The 20075-nt window shown below is 41.5% G+C and overlaps 1 protein-coding gene across 4 annotated transcripts in view; it reads left to right on the top strand.

Moving 5' to 3' along the window:
* MTMR2 (myotubularin related protein 2) overlaps positions 1-20075 on the top strand; it is a 60015-nt gene that overhangs the window by 11298 nt on the left and 28642 nt on the right. For 2 of the 4 annotated variants that reach the window (XM_026846833.1, XM_026846503.1), the window contains exon 2: positions 6402-6507. The gene's annotated coding sequence lies outside the window, so the exon portion shown is untranslated. Of the gene's footprint in view, positions 1-6401; positions 6508-12960; positions 13261-14131; positions 14306-20075 lie in introns of those variants that run through there. The other 2 variants (XM_026846571.1, XM_026846663.1) reach the window with 2 other exon arrangements.

Here is a 20075-nt window from a genome sequence, read left to right as displayed (position 1 = left end):
TATCACCTGTTTTCCATGTCAGTTCAAAGACTATTGAAACAAAACATTGTTTGATACAGAAGAAATGGTGTGAGCAGCTTATGCCAATTAGTGTCTTGAGTAATTGGCACACCTTTGCAAGCAATGAAGAAGCTACTTGTTGTACTGGAAGGGAAGGAATATTCCTAAGGAAGGTGCTGGAGAAGTGACTTTATCATCACTGACTGCATTTTGGTTGTGTTATTTACACGAGTGAGCCAGGTTAGTATTTTAAGAGAGTGGTACAAAAAAAATAGGTGTTCTCAAGCCCTATGCATATGCTGTAAATAAAAATGGCATCTTTTCTAGAGGTGCATTTCTTCCTGTCCCATCAGTTTTTCACAGTTTTTGCAGAGTTCTCATATGCAGGATCCGACTCAGGGATTTAGAAGAGGAGCTTTAGAAATCAGAACTTGATTTTTTTCTCTTTTTATTGTCCCTGTGTGTTTTTTGTTTTTTTTTTTTTCTTTTTTTTTTTTGAGTAAGTGTCTTATTCTGAAGCAAGACAAAAGTCTCCTCAGTTTTCAAAGTCTGAACAAGTGTCTTCAAAAATTAACAGTAGTTTCTAGGGAAGTTGCAAAGCATGGAATTGTAGAATGGTTTGGGTTGGAAGGCATTTTCAAAGGTGATCTAGTTCCAACCCTCCTGCCGTGGGCGGGGACGTCTTTCACTAGACCAGGTTGCTCAGAGCCCCATCCAACCTGGCCTTGAATGCTTCCACAGATATGGCATCCACAACTTCTCTGGGCAACCTGTCCCATTGTCTCACTCCCCTCATTGTACCCAGTTCCTTTCTGCATAGGATTGTTTCTTATCTTTGAGAAGGTGTGTATGTGTATATTTTTGATGTTCTTGCTGAACAGAAAGAGGCACACCTCTAAGAGCTTGCTCGGAAATAACCATTCTCAGCAATTACAAGCTGGGGTGGCTCATCCCAATCACCCCTCATATTAATGTCATACCCTTTGTCTCAAATTTTGCCAGAAGTTTTGACGTTTATATGGTATATGAAATTGGTTGTTGTGACTTTATTCTTGAGTCACATGGCCTAAGAGAAGAGGTTGTGTAACATTGTCATCCTTAGGCCTGATGCTCACAGAAAGTTATTTGTAAATATCTCCTAGGAGTTTTTCTTTCCTCTGGAGGGTGGACATGGGGAAGTAAAATATCCTGGGTTTGGAGTACAAAGAATGTGGTATTTAATTCCCTACAATAGGGGTAAGGATACATGGAGGAGGACTCAGTCCTGCATAAACAGTGCATTTGTCTGCATCAAGTTAGAGCTGTGCGGCTTCACTGTTTGATTCTGGCACTTCCCTTGCATCTTTGTGTTTGTCTTTTACCTGACCAGAGTTCACTGTGTCATGCTCAGACCCTCATGAGGTCAAATTGCTCTCTTCGGAAGCTGTACTAGTGCTTTCTCCTTTCAGGTAAAACTGTTGCTTCTCTGCACTAGGAAAGCAGTAACTTCAGAGTCAAACTCTTTCTGTAACAGTTGGCAAAACAAATGGCAACTACAAGTTTTTATTTCTTTTCCGTGGCTTATACATCGCATTTTTTACATTGCAGGGGTCTGAGGGTAGAGATTGACTTGGATGACTCTGACAGATGCCATTTAATGATACTTTTTGAAGTGGCTTAAGACTTTTATCACTGCTTTCCCCTAAAATATTTCCCTGAACTTTCATAGTTTGACAGGATAAGTTTGCATGTCTCAGACACTTCTGTTTGCAGCTTCTCTACATCTTTGTTGACAGTTTAAGCTAATCATACTGGCATACCTTCAGTTCTGCTACGGATGCAGTAATACCTTTGAATTGCCTGAACAAGAATCACTGGAGGGCATCTGTCTGAGTCTGAATTATGTTTGAAAACCACCTGGCATGTTGTGGGATAGTCTTAATAATAACAATGAGCACTTTATCAGGAGTTGAGTCATTGTGCTTCGTTTCCATTGTAATTCTCTTATTAGTTGCGTATATTCCATGTATTTCATATAGCCAAGGGGTTAATACTGCGTGCAGATACTGTACAAGACCATTGTGCCGTCAGCTCTCATTTGGACTCATCATTCAAAATCTGGTCACAAGAAACACATTCAAATAATAAAAATAATTACTAAGATGAAAGACATAGATCAGTGTTAATTGCATCGTAAACCTGTTTGCTGCTTCTGCATGGGATGGGAGGAAGGAGAGGAGAAACAGGGATGTCAGTAACAGGCATAAGGTGCTTTCCCTGAAGGTGCTTTTGAACTGTTGGTAGGGGTCTCTCTTGGCACTTAACACAGACATCCATCAGCAAGGATAGTGTGGAACTGTCTGGGCCTCGAGCATGGGAAGAGAAATGTTCCAGGAGGTCCTTGGTCTTCACAGGTTCCTCACAGGAACATCTGCACTCTCTTTCTTTCCTGTAGGAAGAGCTCAGAGTATTTTGTGAACCTGAGTATATGTTGTTTTCTAGAACCTTAATGAGGTTCAGAGATAACATCGTTATTTTACGTGTTTATTAAGTGTATTGAACTAGACCTTAAGCTAGCAGTGATTGGCACAGCTCCAGTGATTTTTAACCCTTGCTGAAATCTGCCCAAAACCTACCTGTGTTCTCAAGCGTTTGTCAGGTGCCCCCAAACCCAGCAGTTACATCTGACCATTGTGCCCATGCCATCCCTTAGGTTTGTTCTGTGCTGTCTTACTGGTGGAACACAGCTGATGGGGGTATGTCCCTCTGAGAACAGAGCATCCTTGGTGGGGTCCTCAGCATGATACCAGAAGTACCCCGTCATACTGCCAAAAGCATTGCACGAGACAGCTTTAACTACATCGGCAAAAGCTGGGATAATGTGCAGAAGCTGTGACAGAAACCAGAGTAAATGATTTGCCCAAGATGATGGAGAAGGGCTGGTGGAAGAGTGTGGAGGGAGCTCTGGTTTCCTCACTCTTGAGTTTGTGTGTCAGCCCCAGGACGCTCTTCCCCATCCGAAAGCATATGAAACTGCGTGGTTTGAGAATCTTTCCTTTTGCATTGGCAGCAGAGAAGAGCTTGAGATTGACTAAACCACTGAAGCTAATAAACTTCTCATGTGCATGTAGGGACATCAGGTTAATTAGTTTGCTAAGCAGCAGAGCTGGAATTGTGCAACTGCCTGACAACGATAAGAGGAGGGAGAGCCGCAAGCCAGTGGCGTTTCGGTTGTCTGCTCCTTCGTTCCATCTCAGCTCACTATAAATGATGGATGAGGATAACAGAGGCAGCGAGCCAAACATATGCAACCTATGCATACTGCACAGAGCTGCATAATCCAAGCGGTATTGTTCACTGTGTGTGCAGGCGGTGCTTCCCAAAAGCTCGCGCTGCTGTCGCTGGAGGGAGGCTTCACCGGTGGTTTCTGTGGGAGCAGAGGGACACACTGGTGCAGGGAGCTTTTGAAAATCCACTTCTAAAATGCAAATGCTTTCCTTCATTAAAACCCACTTGAAGCCAAGCGTGATCAACAAACACAAAACACTTTCACAGCTTTTTTTTTTTTTTTTTTTTTTTTTCCTTTTTCCCCTGCATAAAGCAGTTTGCCCCTTAGCCTGCCAAAGTGAAATTAATTGACAATTTCATAAAGATTTTTGATCTACAATGATTAGATAATTGCTGCTTGTGTATTAGGTAGACACTGGGAATGTATGAGGGCAGACAAGGTGCGTAAGCAGAAAAACTGGTGAAATTTTGATCCTTTTTGTTAGCACTCTCCCTCCCTGGCTGTTAAGAGCAGGTTATACAGACAGGTTTCAAGAGTTCTTTGGGTGTAGCTTGTCCTAGTTTAGGGACAGAGAGACTTGCACACTCCATTAAAAATTTCCAGCTTTTCCAGCTCCCTTTCTGTGACTAAAGGATATGAAATTCTTGATGCAAATACTTCTAAAGGTTACTCTGCTCAGTGATTTAGTGATGGTCCCTGGGTGACAGTAAGCTGTCCAGCATGGTGCATGGGGACCAGGCTAGCTGCTGGTGTGCCCCTTGCTTAGTTATTTACACCTGTGCTAAATGACTTGTAAACTCAGCAGAGCTGCTGACCTGTAAAATCCATCTCAATACACAAAATTCTGGGCCCTGAAAGGGGAGGGAGCTAGAAGCCATGGCTTCTGGAAGTTTACTCTGAGCCTCTGGCTCCCCCGGCTGGAGCCGTCATGGGAGAAGGCACGATGGAGACCCAGGGACAAGAGTCAGAGTTGTCACCCGGTGATAAAGGCATCTACAGTATCTGCTTACTCTTCCTTGATAACCTTAAGTTCCATTTCTTTATGACTTGCTGTACAATAAACTGGTGCTGCCTTGTGCAAAGATTAAATTAAGTGTGGATCCCCCCTCCCTTTAAAAGTCAACTAATTAAAGTTGCAAACACGAGGGTGAACGCTTGGAAGATGAAGGCTGACCATGCAGAAACCAGGCTAAAAGGAATCTCAAGGGAATGCATTCAGGGGTCTGAGCTCGTTTAAGTAAAGTAATATAAAAATGTGGTTTAGTGCTAAACCTAATTTAGCATGCCTGCAGGCTGCTGTGTGCAGAAGTGCTCTCAGCCTTCCTCATCATCTCCAGATACAGATTTCCTCCCTCTCCGTGTGCTGCATCTGATGATTTATACGGCCATGTAATGAATCCAGTCAGTCCTGTTATCCAACAGAAGACTCTCTTCATGTTTATTAATAGTTTACTGTCCTGGCAGATCAGCAAATTGAACCATGCATCCTGCGATGCTCATCCAGTGCAGTGGAGATAGCAGCAGTGTGCAGCCCAGGTTGAGAGGAGGAGGAAGAGAATGGACTGTGAGCAGCCTGTTCAGCAGCAGCATACGCTTTATATCAGTTCTGTTGTGAGACTACACAAATTCAGCATGTGTGAGGCCCTTTGATCCGTAAGAACAGGAGGCTTTGCAGATTCAGTCCTTGTTATTTTAGTATAAGATTATTTTCGGCATGGGATGGAGAGTGTGGGGGCTACTGCAGCATGAGCACAAGTGCCACTGTCCATCTGAAATGACAGGAGTTTACCTGGCAACACCACAAGAATTAAGCTAGTAGGAAAGCTGAGTGATTAGCTGTTGAACCATGTACAACAAATGCATTCAGTGAAATTGTGCTGTTTGATTGGCACACCAGTATCATTTATTTTAAATATTTTTTTGCTGTTCCCAAAGGTTCCGTTTATAAGTTTCTACTTCATAGGATGAAAGAATTGCCAATACTCTTTAATCCTTGGAGAGAAAAGACAACCTCCCAAGAGGCCAAATTTGTTGTAGTCCTTCATGTTTTTACACTGCCTATGCAATACTTTGCTAAACCCTGAAGAATAGAAATAAAAATGGAACATTTTAGCTTTTTGGTGGCTGTTTACCAGCAGCAAACCAATTTTCAGACAATTAACAGATCTCCAGGCCCTTTGGAAGCTCAGATATAGCTGTTTCTAGGTTGTCACATGTCTAATTAATACAAGTAGTAACGGTAGTACTCCTGCTGGTATTCTGCTTCGGCCAAGTCTAGGCTTGCAAGCCTGAGAGCTGATCCTTAAGAGTGTCTTTATACCAAGGTAAAACCTTTCTGGAGTCGGTAAGAGTGTGGGAATTAATTGGCTCAGGTAGTGTTTGCTGCTGTACTGTGGCTTCAGGGAATAATGTTGTACCACGGAGGAACTTTCTTTACAATCATCTGGGGTTTTTAAAGCATTATTATCAAATGCTAATTTTAAGCAATTATGGTTGTAGGAGAGGTCGCAGCATAAAAATGCTATAAAATAAGCTTATTTTAATTGCTTACAGCTGTACTAGAGAAACTCTATAGAAAAAGAAAATAACTGTTTTGCTTTGCTGTTTAGCAAATTGTACTTTGTATCACCGGAGAGGTATGCTGAGAGAGTCTTTTTAATTCTCCTGAGGGTTGTACTTATACCTGAAGGAGGAAAGTTATGTATGATGGAAAGAGTTTTTATTCTGAATTTCTTCCACTGCTGTAAAGCTGCGGTTGGAGTTGTGCTGGCATGCATTCAGGAGTCTGTCTGTTTTCATCCCCTTGCAGTGCACTAATATCTCCCATCTGAAAGCCTGAAATGGAGGCCCTTAGTTTCTGTAATTTAGGATTTGATCAAGTATGTGTGATCATGATAACCTTGGCTCAGTCTGAATTGAGATTTGGTAATGAGTTGTGTGTGCTTTGGTAATCTGTGGCAACGCTGAGTATAACAGGTTCTCTTAAGCCACTGCTGAGGGCTGAATAACTGAGAATGGAAAGGGTGGAAATAATGAAAAATGCCTTATATGACTGTAATCAAGTGGCTGTGCTTGCTGGCTTTTGAAGATTCTTGAGCATGGTTTTGATACACTGTGGTGTTTCTCTTTATAGTGCTTCCACTTCTCACTCGGACCATTCTGCTCACACCAAATCTGTTTCCGCTATATCATCCGACTCAGTCTCCACCTCAGCAGACAACTTCTCTCCAGATTTAAGGGTATGTAATTTTTGTCTTAAAAAAGAAAAAAAGATATATGTTATGGCCTCCTTCAGAGGACATTTCTTGCTCTTTTGAGTTTCAGTATGGTAAAATGATGTCAGCTTTAAGGTTAATGCCAAATTTTATCTAGCCAAAGAACGAAAGGACCCAAACTCAAACAGGTGAAATTGAAGTTTAATCTCTACCATATTATTTCCTTCTTTATAAAGTTGTTTAATCTTCAAAAAGCTGACTCTGCAACCCACACTTGGAGATGAATTTTCAAAGGAACTCCACTTTCTTTTAAGTGCTTTAAGTAAGTGAAATCCTTAACCTGCCAGTTGTATATCCTTTTTTTCCTGGTGTGTGTATATATGAGATGCTCTCCCTTGAGAACTCATGCTTGTTTGTAAACACTGAGTCCTTGGAAGTATCTTCTTTCAGAGGAAGATTGCTGTCTCCAAGCTGATAAAAATAATCTTCTGTCACAAGAAATTGCTCTGACATAAAAAGTTCCAAACAAGGCTCTTTTAAGTCTGTTATTAGATTAGTTAATTATAAATTCAGAGTTCTCTTGCAGTGTCATGGGAGTTTTGAAAGCTATCTATATGTTCCTCTTATGAAACCAAGGGGTTTGCTGATATACCTTTGCTTTAAAAAAATGTCCCTGAGTATAAAACTATTGGTGTCGGTACATTTTAGCAACAACTTTTAGTATTTCTGATCTGTGGCTGAGCGTCTTTGTAAAATCTAAACACAGTAAAATTGCATAAAAGCCTCCAAATGCAAAACTAATTCATTTGACAAGGATGATAATTTTTTTGTCCCATGAGTGTTGTCTCAGTAGTCCATAATTAATAACAGAAAGTCCACCTGCTCATAAGTGTCAGGAACACGACTGTTTCTTTCCAAAGGCAGCTTACTAGCCAATATTAGGTTAAGATTTGAAAATTAATCAGTAGTTTATGTGTAATCTAATGATAGTTTACATCCTTTACCTGTGGATACAAACAGTAACATGCCTGTGTAAAGAAGTTTGTAATATATCTGAAGTTTTTTCCCTGTGAAGTTGGGGTTTTCAGTTACTCCAGCATACAGAAAGCATAGTTTTTAGGCTGAGGCTAAGTGATTCATTGATATGAATATACATAAGACTGTAAATACTGCTACAGCTATAACTGCATAATATTATTTTTAAAAAATTACACAAAGTTTTTTTTTTACTTTTTTATAAACTGAAATTTCATAAATAAATTTATTTTTCCAGTTTTTATGAACAACTCAACTGTCTTTTCACAGTTTTTGTGACACTTGGGAATTACCTTTAGAAGTAGAGAACAAAGCAACATTTTTTTTCTAGAATTGGAGTTGTCTTTCCTTCCTGTTAGTTAAGGTGTCTCAACATGTTTTCCTTGTAACTCCGACTGTGTCTTATGACGCCTTCCCCCATTTTGTCACCTTATCTGTGTGAATTGTAAGCTGTCTGGATGGGGATTCCAGCTCTCCTGGGCTTGTCTGGTTCCCCATCCAACAGGGGCTCTGTACGCACTAGCAGTCAAGACCAGTGTCCGCAGAGGAATGTCGCTTGGCTGCATGATAGATTTTTCAGGCAGAAGATGCATTTGTATTGTTTACTGGAGGCCACTAGAAGCCCATACTTCCTTTCTGTGCTGCAGTTCCTGTAATTTGCAGAGTGGTTTCTTCACAGCCCTCCCTCTTCTTTTTTTTTCTTTATTTCTAAGCAAACTAAAGTTCTGCCATGGTTGGAACAATTGCTGCTCCCATTTTAGAATAGTGTTTGAGGAGAGATGGTGTAGCAGAGAATTAATTAGAATAAAAGCACTGCAGGCTAAGTGTGAGCATGTGCCTCTGCTGGTAAAATGGTTCCTGCTCTTAACCAGCATCAGTTCTGTGGGGCCTGAATTCAGCATAAGTCTGGTAGCTCAGATTGACTTTATCACTCCTAGAGGAATTCATGCATTAACCATTTCTTTCTTCATTCCTGAGAGTGTCTGATGCTGGAGAACAAGCCTGGAAGGTGGGATGAAGATCTGTCCTCTACCTGTGGACAGATTCTTGTGTTCATATTGCCAGTGCAAGTCACACAACCAGTTCTCAAATCAATTGCTGCTAGTACGTTACTGTTTGCTCTCTGGGCTTGCTCTTGGAGACTTGTACTAGCTCCTAAATGGAAGATTTATTATGAATGGTGATCAGCTAACACTGATTTCTTTCAGGTCTTGAGAGGAGAATAAATGTCTTCTTTCTGGGCTTATAATTCTTTGTCCAACTTTCTCTGATTTAACATCTCTGTCGTGACAATTCTACACTTTTTTTTAAAGTCAGTTCTATGAGAGATTGTTCTTACTATTTTCTTTGATTTTTCTGAGATGTGGCCTTGCCTTTGATATTGCAAATGAGGTCATAAATTGACTGATACAGTGACATGAGCATGTTCTCTGTTCTAGCCCTTTACTTACGCCTGAGCGTCTTGTGCAGCTTTATTTGGCACAAGACAGCACAAACTCCCAAGTCTTAACAGATACTGAGATTTGAGCTAAGCACCTTGTTACTTCTGAGGACAAAAAGAAGACCCACATTGTTCTTGGAAAAATGTAAGAGAATAAGCCCTGAAGTGGGAACTAATGCATTTTGTGACAACTCTGGTATGGGAGACAAGTACCCAGGCTACATTGTGTTCTCACAGGAAGGTGTTGCATCAGTTAGCTTCAAGAGGCTGAAAATAAGCTTTCAAGATTTTGAAGTAGATCTGCCAATTATTGGCTTATGCTCTTGATATGTATTTAAATTTTCCTTGCTAGAATGAATTGCTACGTGGATCCATCATCACTCCTACCTCTACTCAGTCTCTACCTCTGCATGTGCATTGACTCAAATTTAGGAATTAAATATCTGTGACGACAGAAAAACACTTTGTGATAGCTACAATTAGCACTCTCTTTTTCTGTGGGGAATTTTTAGAAGAATAGTAGGCGTCCATCAGGAGGAGGGAACCAGGGGAAGGACCCACATAATTTCTTGCAGTCTGGGCCTTCAGTTTTCTTTTGGAGTGCAATTAACACTCTGCATGTGTGCACACATGTGTGTAATGAGGTAAACGAGACAACCACTGGGGATTTCTACTGAATGCATGTGCAGTATTTTTCCTAAATCTTTCTCCAATGTATTTAATAATAACCTTTATGAAGGTTTTATTTTTAATGTATATTTAGCATTTCAATATCTGGAACTAAGATTAAATTGCCTTTCCACTACAATTTATAGAATTTTCACTTCATAAACTAACTCTAAATAACTTCTGGCTGCTTCAGTTAGCTTCATAGGGGAAAAAAAACCAAACACCAACAGAAAAACAACAAAGCACTTTTAGGTTCTCCCCTCCACCCCCTTCCTGATCTCAAATCTGAAGCTGTTTAGACTTGATTTAGGGAATGCATTTTTTGAGGGATTTTTTGGAAATACATTGCCATAAGTTTTAACATAAGTTATAGATCAGGCAAGAACAGAATTGAGTAGAAGTAGTTGGAAGTGAAAATGAACTGGAAATTCATAGATGCTTTGTAATTTGGGATGAGATTTTAAAACCATCTTAGAGCCAGCATTACCAGAGTTATTGAGATACATAAATATCTCTTGCAGATCTGGGAACTTGGTGGTTATTAGGTGAGAGTCTTGCTCCTAAGTCCTATAGGTGGTATTTTCTCCTGCACCTATAGGCAGACATGTCTGTGCATTTTATAGTACTTCTTTTAAGTCTTCTTGCTAATGCTATAGCTTTTATCAGTAGGGACTTTCATTTTGAGTGAGCTATTGATTTATAGGATAATGCCTGAAGTTTACTGTGTTCAAAGCTTTGGAGCAGCTCTCATGAAAGGGTTGGATCCTTTCCATCTGCAGTTAGGAAGCAGTGGATACGGCCAGTGGAGCCTCCTGCCACTTCCCTCAAGAACAGTACCTTTGCTTGAAAATCTGTTAAGATACATTGTGCTTGAGTTTGGTTTGTATACAGTGAAAGCCTGAGCCAGAGGATAGAAACTCATATGTTGGCTTTCTTATCTTACTACTTCCTTCTAGTCCATTCTGTGGACAGAGCAAACCAGTACAGCAGACCCATACGTCACCTGCTTAGTTGTGCAGCCTTCAAAAAAAGTGGTTCAAACCTTTGTTCTTGGCATTGCTGTTTGTGACCACTAAACCATTCTCCCCTTTGAGGGCAACAGTAAGATCCACAATTCCTGATGTTCCCCTGAGGTCCAGCAGAATATTGTACAAGCATGTGTCTCATCCTCCATAATAATTTTCTCCTTTGATATATGAGGAAACAGTAGATTTGCAGTGGGTTTATAGAAGATGCAGGAACATTATCGTAGCATGCCCAGGACTCAAAGGTTAGAAATGGAAAGAAACAGAGTTGCTTGTGTAAACTTAATTTATTAACCATTGTGTATATGGTTGGAGACTGTGGACAAGCCCATGTGGTTTCTTTTGTAAATACATAACTGATGCATGACAAAAGGTATATGAAGGAGTCTGCTCCTTCCAAGACAGTAAATGGATGCCGTCGCTGTCTCCTTAGGTTTCCTGTATGAAATCTGTTTGAGCAAGTCTGCATTCAGGCTAGCCGACCACGATTCCTTTGTAGTTGATGGAAAGAAATAGGTCGTTTAGGATCTGATTTATCTCAGCTTTAAGGAAATGCCCATGCTAGGTGAGAACATCATGTAGCTGAGCTAGAGAAGTTCTTGCTGCAGGATGTTGTGAACATTATTTGAGGGGCAGCAACTGATTTCTCAGAGGGGATCCTAACTTCAGCTGTGCTCCAGTAAAGATGCAGGTTTGTGTCATTTGAAAACCTGCTGTGTTTCTCCTCTGACTGTGGAGAGAGTTCAGGGTAATTTCTCTAGATGTAGACCTATAAAAATTGAGGTAAATGTTGTCCCTCAGGTGATGTTGGGCAGGATTAACCGAAATGTCAGTCACTGACTTTGCCACCTTTATGTTACTTTATTCTAGTTTTAGTGCAAAGTGGCTTAGACTAGTTTTGTGTAGAACATGTATATTGTTAGCAGAAAAGCATATTGAAGAAAGATGTGATTTCCCCCCCCGCCCCTTTGCTGTAAATCACTAAAACTAGCCTCAGTGAGCTTTTCCATTGCTATCTCCCTGCCAACGCAGGAAGTGTGTCAGGCTTCACTTATGTGTAACACATGTTCAACAAGAGCTGGGTTTAGAGAGCGGCATAACTTTTAAACCTTAAGCGCTCATTTAAGCGATGTTTTTTAGTTTTTGCTTTTAAGGGACTTTTCAGTTAGTGAATGATGCTAGCTTAGAAGCACTAAATCATGGAAAAAAACCTCGGCCTAAGCGCCTCCAGCATTGCTGAAGACTCTCTGCCCTGCCAGTCGGCTCTGTCCCTCACTTAGTGATATATGGGGATAAGTATTCCTGTTTCGGACTGGCCCTTAACTCTGCGTGGGACTGCTTGTAAGAAGAGCAGTTCATAGCAAATGCAAAGGTGTCTTCTGTGGTGTGAGCTTTTCTTCCCAGTGCACTGGACTGTGACTGCTATTAAATTACAGACCATATTGCACAAGCCACCAGATGGTGAAGATAATTGACCTAGGGTCACAGAAGACTTGGCTAGATGTGAACTGGTGATAGAGCAGTGAAATTAAACAGTTCATCTTTTTACTGTCACTGTGTGAAGACTTGACCATATGTGTTTCTCTGTGTCATCACTTTGGGCTCAGTTATATTCTCACATGGAGGTGCACCTCACATTTTTGTGGGTGTACAGAAGGTAGAAGCTATGCAGGCAGAAGTAGTCCTTACCTGATTTGCATGTAGTATTTCCACAGGTCCCTCTGCACACAGGGATGAAACTGGGGCCAAGTCCAAGAACAGGCGATGCTTCACATTACCAAAGGTATCAAGTAGAGGGACTTAAAGAGCAGCAGAGGAGAAGTAGGAAAATCTTAGGAGAAAAATATTTTAACTATCTCAAAATTCTGATTTTGGCTGTACAAGTTGTGTGTGTCTGTGGGAAATGGGCTTACTTTCTTCTTTGGAGCATTAAGCTGTCAATGAGCAAAGGCACAAAGGGCTGGTTCTGGAGAATGAATGATGCTCTTGTCCATAAGGGTGGTCATTCCAGGACAGCCCTGTGAGTGACTGGAATTTAGCCCCTGCTTTTGCCATGTTTTTCTAGGACTTCAGTTTCCATGACTGTAAATGCTTTATATTTCATGAGAATTACAATCTTTCTTTTTAAACTGTCCTAAGAGATGGAAAAGCTTGGTCCCCTCCCTGCCCTTCTCCCCATTAAGTCCTTTTCTGCACCTCCCCCTTTCAAGGAAACAAAAACACAAGAGTAGCCAACCTCTGGGTTGCAAAATATTGATTTCATGCAAATTAGATGGGGGGAAAAGCCAGATGCAGTCAGTTTTCTGTCTCCTTTACGTGGAAATAATACTCCCTAAGTGCTTCTCTAGTTAGAAGAGAGAAAAGACAGCAAGTGTTGCTAGTATTTCTTGTATAGAGGTACCTGAATGTTTGAATATGAAGTAATGCACAATGAAAGAAATCTCTGGAAGCGTTTATGATTGCCATCTATTAGGCATGGAAAACTAAGGAGAATAAGCAAATGGCCTTCATATGTTCCTCAAAAATATTTTCAGTTCTTCCTAATCGACTGCCGTATTTCTCCTAGCTACAAAGTGCAAGAATGCTCATTTTGCTGAGTAGAACTGGGTAAGAGGTGGCTTTTTTTCCTTTTTTTTTTTTTTCCCCACCTGTAGTTATAGTTTTGTAGACTGAAGCATAAATCGGGCAGGAATAAACAAGCATGGTATTTAAAAGGAGCATGAGGATTTGTGACTGCATGCAATACTTGCCAAGATTTGATTTTCTGTAGATGTTTTTGTACTGAGTGAAACATCTTCATTCACCTCTGTATGTTGTTTACTCATTGTAAATATATAATTACTTGTGTCTTGAATCCTTATCTTATGTATCACTAAACTCCACAGTGAAATTCTTGGTAACAGAGACAGTTTTTTTCGACTTATTTTAATCAGTAGAATTTATAACTCTCTGGTCAGAGTGTTTTTCTGTTACTAAGACTGATGATATGAGCTTCACTTAACTAGTTTAATGCTTTCTTGAAAATTTAAATCAGTTTTCCCATATAAGTTGTTTGCTAAATAAAATTCAGTAAAAACAGAGAAAGGATAGAGTCAGGCTAATGTGCTGTCCAAAGTTTTTGAGCAGACAGTGGAGAACAGAGCTGTTGTCATTTGAGACATATGTGGAACCCTTGGCACTGAAGAAGGTTCTGTATTAAAAAATGTTGGACTTGTCTGAATAGATAATATCTGCAACCTTCTGTGCCAGGGAGTGTTGCTGTGTTGAGTCAATGACGACTTTCTGTCGGAGCGTAATGAGAGAATTGTCTTGAGGCACCAAGCCATACAAACTTGAAGAGACAAGCCAGCCATGGTTGAACAAGTGGCCTTCAACAATGTGTTCCTTTGAGCTTCTAAGTCTTGCCTTGTACTTGTGCCACAAGGGCCCAGGCAATTCACCAGCCCAGAGAGGCTGTTCTTTGTCACTAGGCACTCAGGTCTGAGTGGAGAAGGACATCGCGGAGAAAATAAAGCGGAAAATCCCAGGCAAACACTGCATGGTGGCTACTTCCTCGTGCAGAGGAGTCCCTTTATATTACCTTGGTGGTTGCATTTATTTTTTTTTAAATACACTAATCTTCAGCTTATTTTAAAAGATTTTCAAGACAGTGGTAAGTAAGCAAGTGATTTCTCAAGCCTTTTTATACTTTCTCAAAATATATATGGTAGGTAGAGATCACCACAGTTTGTTTTTTTCAGTTGTGACAGGAAAGCATAGTTGAAAGGCAGTTACAATGTACATTGTATGTGATTATTGTCTTTAGAGCAGTGTAATAGATGGCCTGTTCTCAGAACATTTTATTGATAACTTAAATGATTCTTGTGTTGTTTTTTAACCAAACTAGAAAGCCTGCTTTGGCCGAGTACTCTCTTAGGAGCCGAATGGGCTTCATGTGGTCTTTGGACAGTGTATTTGATGCTCTGTGTACTATTCTGAAATGATCCATATGCCCATGGTGTTTTGTCTTTTCCCCTTTGAACTTACAATATCCCAAAAGAGTAAGACACAAAGTATTTCCCTGTAATTAATATCTTGCTGGTTTGAATGTCTCTAACAGTTTTTCAATCCATCTGGTCATAATCCTCAGAAGAGTCCCCATGCCTCAGTCATGCAGAGAAACTGCTGTTCTTTCCCATAGTCATTCTGCTGTGGTATTCTTAATGATTCAAAAATAATCAACAAAGTCCATTTACTTGCTCAATTTATGTTTTATTGCATTTTCAGTAGAATCCATAGTACATAAATCTTCTCAAAGTACACTTGAAATAGCCATAAATGGCAGCTGAAAATCTCTCCAAAGTAGTACAGTGTTTGTAGTCTACAGGAGGATTTGTCAAGCAAGCATGGCTACTGTTTTGTGGTCCTTCTAACTGAGCATTAAGAAGACAGAAGCAGCTTAGCAGTAAAATGCTAGAAAAAAAGGTGCCCTTTTTTCTTTTGTGAGAAATGTTTTATTTAGAGAAGAAACCAATGCACCCATGAAAAATTATCCTAAACAAGCATGCAGGTCTTGATTCTGCACATATCAGCTGGACAGAATAAGACCTCTGTGGCTTTTTATCTAAGGTAAATGGAAAGAGCTTCTGTATTTGTCTTGTTTCAGAGATTGTTACACCATCATTGCGGTAATGATAAATCTTGATACACTTGCTGTAGTGGCACTGTCCTCTATGGTGACAGGCACAAAAGAGGAGAGGGATGGAGATAGAGAGCAGTTAAGGGGAAGGAGTAGGTGAACATGGTATGAGACCACCAAAAGGCATTTGAGAGGAGAAAAACATTGGTTACGTGTGTATGTTTTGCTCTTGGTTTACAAAGAAAATATATTTTTTAAAAAAATAAAGTATGTAAAAATAATCCTATGACTGAGCCTTTGCTGAGTTTCCTCATGTGGTTCTCTGAGACAGCAGAAAGTAGCCGGCTCTGACTCAAAAGCTGTCTCTGGTAACTCATCTAATAAGACCTATCCTACAAGCTTGGGAGTCATGCCTGTTTTAATGAAGTTCATGCAATTTTTAGATCTGTCCTGGCTCCCTCTCTGCAGAGAGTAAGTTTGGACCTCTGCAAAATACAGGTTGTGGCTACTCAGTTGTACTGGGATGTCCAGGAGATTGGGCATTGCTGCACTGGCCACAGTGAAGCATCAGAGATGGGATTCACCCCAACAGATCTGCACTGGAGTTACTTATCCTTGTTCTCAGCCTTTGGTGGAAAGAAAGCACTCGTCCTGAGGGTGAATTGCCTAGGTCGCCTGCTTTCCACTGACTGTACAGAGCGCCTAGGGTGACTAGCTCAGATGTGGATCTCCAGCTTTAGATGAAATGGATATTCCTGTAGTTTACTGACTACCCTTCCTGCAGAGTGGCAAAGGGCTGATTCAGAAGGCCATTTAATCATGTGCCAGTCCGTCAGGGAAAGACATTTAAAAAAAAAAAGAAGGTGGGGGGAGGAAAGTTTAGATAAATTAACTACAAGCAGAATATTCTCAGGTAGTCTGTTAAAATGTGAAGTATCAGACAAATACTTTCCTGTAGGAGATAAAACCTTTCACTTGGCTGTTGAGTTTCAAATCCATATTTCACCTATAATTTGAAAAGTTGCTTTTTTAAAATCTACTAATTCTGTGTGTATATTCTTGCACATGCACATATACAACGCACACATTCTTGTCCCTGCAGCGTATAATCTGCTTGTTGCTGCTGACCAGTGCATACTCCAAATTAGATATGCCAAACCTGTGAGTTCAGGTGCTGCAGATGCAAAGAGATTTTGTGTGTGTGTGTGTGTTTTTGTGTTTGTGAATGATGTTTGTCTGCACAGACAGGTTATATATGTTTATGTCAAGGGACCAGTTAAGAGACTGGCTTCCTGCTGTAGGAAACACCAAACAGGACCGTATGTAGCTGGAACAAAAGCAGCTCCGAGCCTGGAGAGCTCGTCTTTTCAATAGATGAGGCATATGTGGTTTTGGGGAAAGGAATTATGTGGGTGCAAGGTGGTCACGGTGTTGGGTCAGACATATCACACCAGCACTGTGGCTTTATGCATAATAAATCTGTTCAAAATGAACAAAATGGTTTGGAGTGTGTAGGAGGTTACCAAGGAGAGATTAACTCAGAGGGGGGAAAAAACCCACAAAAAGGGTACATTTTAATTTTGTCTAAACCAGAAAAGATTATTTTTGTTCATTCAGGACAGAAGAATCTATGCAAACTTGGGAAAACTGTTACACAGCAATTTGTAACACAAACCTGCAGTCTCCCTTTAAGTTGCATGAAGCTAAAAACCCCTGACCTTTCTCTGTGGGTTTCAGAACTCAAATATTCAGGGTGAAGTAGAAGAGAGTAACTGGAAAATGGCTAAGAGGGACAAATGGCTAAGAGGGACCTCAGGTTCTCTCTTCATGCATCTTTTTTATCTGGAGGCTTGTGCTGCAGACGTTGGTGTCCAGGGACAAAGTTACTGTCAAGTCAGTCCTGGCTGCTCTCCCTTCCTCGCCCTGGGTTTACACACATTCACTGGTATAGTCACACCCTAAGCCAGTCCTGGAAAAATGATCCAGGTTATGGAAAAACAGCCATTAAAAAACCCCATTAAGTGAATTCAGGCATCTAGACTGAACTAGAACAGGGGCAATTACAGCACTGGTAGATTGGGCAGGAGGAGGCAATCCTGGCTTGGCCTCAGCCAGTGCAGGACCTGTGTTGTCATCCTGGCTGTGTGGCTCCACTGGTAGTACAGGAGGAAATCCTATCAGTTGTTTGTTCACAAGCAAAAGCAAACCCTGAATATAGAGTTTCATGCACCCTCAGGTCCTTCTGGAGCAGTGTTCAGCCATGTGCACACCTCTGAGACCCCGTACTTAGGGTACAACGTGACTCTGTACCACCCTGAGTTGGCTGTAGCTGCTTGGGATGATCTGCGTGCATGAGTGGCGCGGGGATGTCAATCGGGAGAGGGATTTTTGGAGCAGTGTGCTGGCTGCTGTTAGGAGGCAGTGTAAACGTGGTTGGAGCAGTTTGGCAGAACTGCAGTACCATGAATCACAGTGTGAAGAGGTAAGGGATAAGTCAAGGAGGGCTCTTACCTTTTTAACAGGATCTAAACCTCCTTCTCTGACCCCATACATGCAAGCAAAGGAGGTGATTGTTTTGTTGCTGAGATATGGAGGTTGTGTCAACCATATAGCATCAGGATTTCCCTGCCTTGAGTGCTGTAGGTGGAAGGGCATGAGAGAGCTCTGCACCTTCAGCCATGGGTAAGTGTGCTGGAGCTAACACAAGGTTGGATCCTGGAGTAAGAGAAGCAGTTGTTAAATGTAGCAAGTGTGGGTTTGTTCTTCCAAGTCACTGCTTGAGCAGGGAACAAAGGTAGGTGGTGGCATGAAGTCCTCACACCCTCTGAGCTGAGGCAGGACTTGTGTTTAGGTGCTAAGGTACTCCCATGCTCAGCATCCCAGAGAGCTGTTTTATCTAGAGAGCGAGCTGCTGATGGGTGGAATGGGTAGATGGTGTTACTCAGTAAAAGAAAACAGAAATAATGGTTATTCTGGTGTGTAACTAAACTCTTTAATTCCCTCAGAGAATCAGTTACCAGGCAGAACGTTTTTGTGCAGAGAACAAAGGCCTTAGAGACATGGCAAAGTAGTCTGGATTTTTGGTGGTTGTATTTGTTTCTTACATAAAACATCTTGGCGATGGTTGTGACAGATACAGCCAGTGTGTGACTCTCTTATCAACGTGGTCCTATTTCTAAGTAACGCTAATTCTGCCCACCTCTGGCTGCAACCTTCATTGCAGATCTGTAATCACTCTGTTTTGAACCTGAGGCACACAGAGGTGGAACCTGTCAGTTATAGATGTATATGGTACCTACCTCAATAGTGTCAGCATAGCCAGCCATCACTCTCCTGCAGCTGGGCTGTTGCGGTCATGTCCCTGGCTCCCCTACCTTCTTCCTTGACTCACTGGAGCTCTTAATCTCATTTTGCAAGATCTGCAGAGGACTAAATATGGGCTCAGAAGTGTTATTTTTAGAGTCTTGAAAATAGGCTAATGTACAAAAAAAGATTTTTCTCACAGTTTAATGAATCATATTTTGATTTTGGAAAGGGAGGATGGCAGTAAGATGGAAGGGCTTTTCATGTCATCTCCTTAGTCATATAAGCAGCAGAGGGTCCATCTGTGGTTCTGGTGTCCTCCCAGAGCTCCATGTGCAATGTCCCATCCCATTCTTCCCCCTTAATCTGTTTCCAAAACTTTTTTCCTTATCCACCCACTTTTCCTCCTTCCTGCCAGCCTCTGTCCTTTAGCACTGCCCCAGATGTCTTCTCCTGTGCCTGCTGCCTTGCACTGTCAGCTGTGTACAGATTGTATTTCCCTGAATCGATTTTAAGGAGCCATGAATAGAGGTGGATTTCAGGAAAATGCCTACTGTTCATTTCTTGGCTTCTGCCAGGATGGGTTTCAAGTGTTCATGTTCCAACCAAGAGGCTCATTGAGAGTCTAGAGCTGGACCGATGCTGCAGAGATCACAACACCAGAGAAGTATTTGTTCTGGGCTTTGTGACCATGTCTGTCTCAGCCTCTTGGGAAGGATGGCAGTTATCCAGGGGGGATGTGCTTGCTCTGACTTTGAAACTATGATGTGCTGTGTAACCTAAGGTGGGTCATCTGGCTGAGGTCAGTTGAGGGATGATGAAAATGAGTTTAGTTCTCAACTCTGTACCAAAAGAAAAAGGAGGAGGGGGAGTAGGGGCGAGGGAAGGGGCAGAAACTGTTGACCTTGAAGTGCTGTGCTTCCAGTAGTCTTCCTGTCTGCTGCCCTGTGTTGAAGTGAGCACAGGTTTGGATCGCTAACCCTTTCCTCTGACCCTGTTTGGATCGCTAACCCTTTCCTCTGACCCTGGGGACTCCACATTTCAGAGCACAAGTGAGCAGATGGATTTTATTAAACTTAGCCAGTTTTTAAGCTGAAAGAGCTTTCAACCTTGTCTTTACACAATGGTGTTGACATGGAGGTCTTTGCCTTCCATACTGTTTGCCTCTTCCCTCCTCTCCCCCACCTGCAGTACAGTGTTTAAAAGCCATCTGAGCACTGCCCACATAGTTATCACGCAACTGTTTGTCATAGCTAATGCTTTCTATGTATCTCACCTCATAGTTGTTTTGGCTTCAGACAGAACCCCATCCCCCAAATGCTTACCACTGGATGTGCTCTCGCTGACATCTGCAGGAGAGCAGCAAGTCCAGCTGTTGACTGAAGTGATCCTAGCAGCAGCTGCTGCCCGTTTGGGGTACAGATCTTCTCAAAGAAGTTGTGACTGTGTCTTGAACACAGAATGTATTTTTACTAATGCCCTTCCAAGATAAAAGGCCGCA

The sequence above is a fragment of the Athene cunicularia genome (assembly GCF_003259725.1).
Source record: "Athene cunicularia isolate RWA chromosome 1 unlocalized genomic scaffold, athCun1 chr1_part1, whole genome shotgun sequence".
NCBI lineage: Eukaryota > Metazoa > Chordata > Aves > Strigiformes > Strigidae > Athene > Athene cunicularia.
The sequence above is the reverse complement of the archived record's forward strand: the minus strand, read 5'-3'. Positions and strand labels throughout refer to the sequence as shown.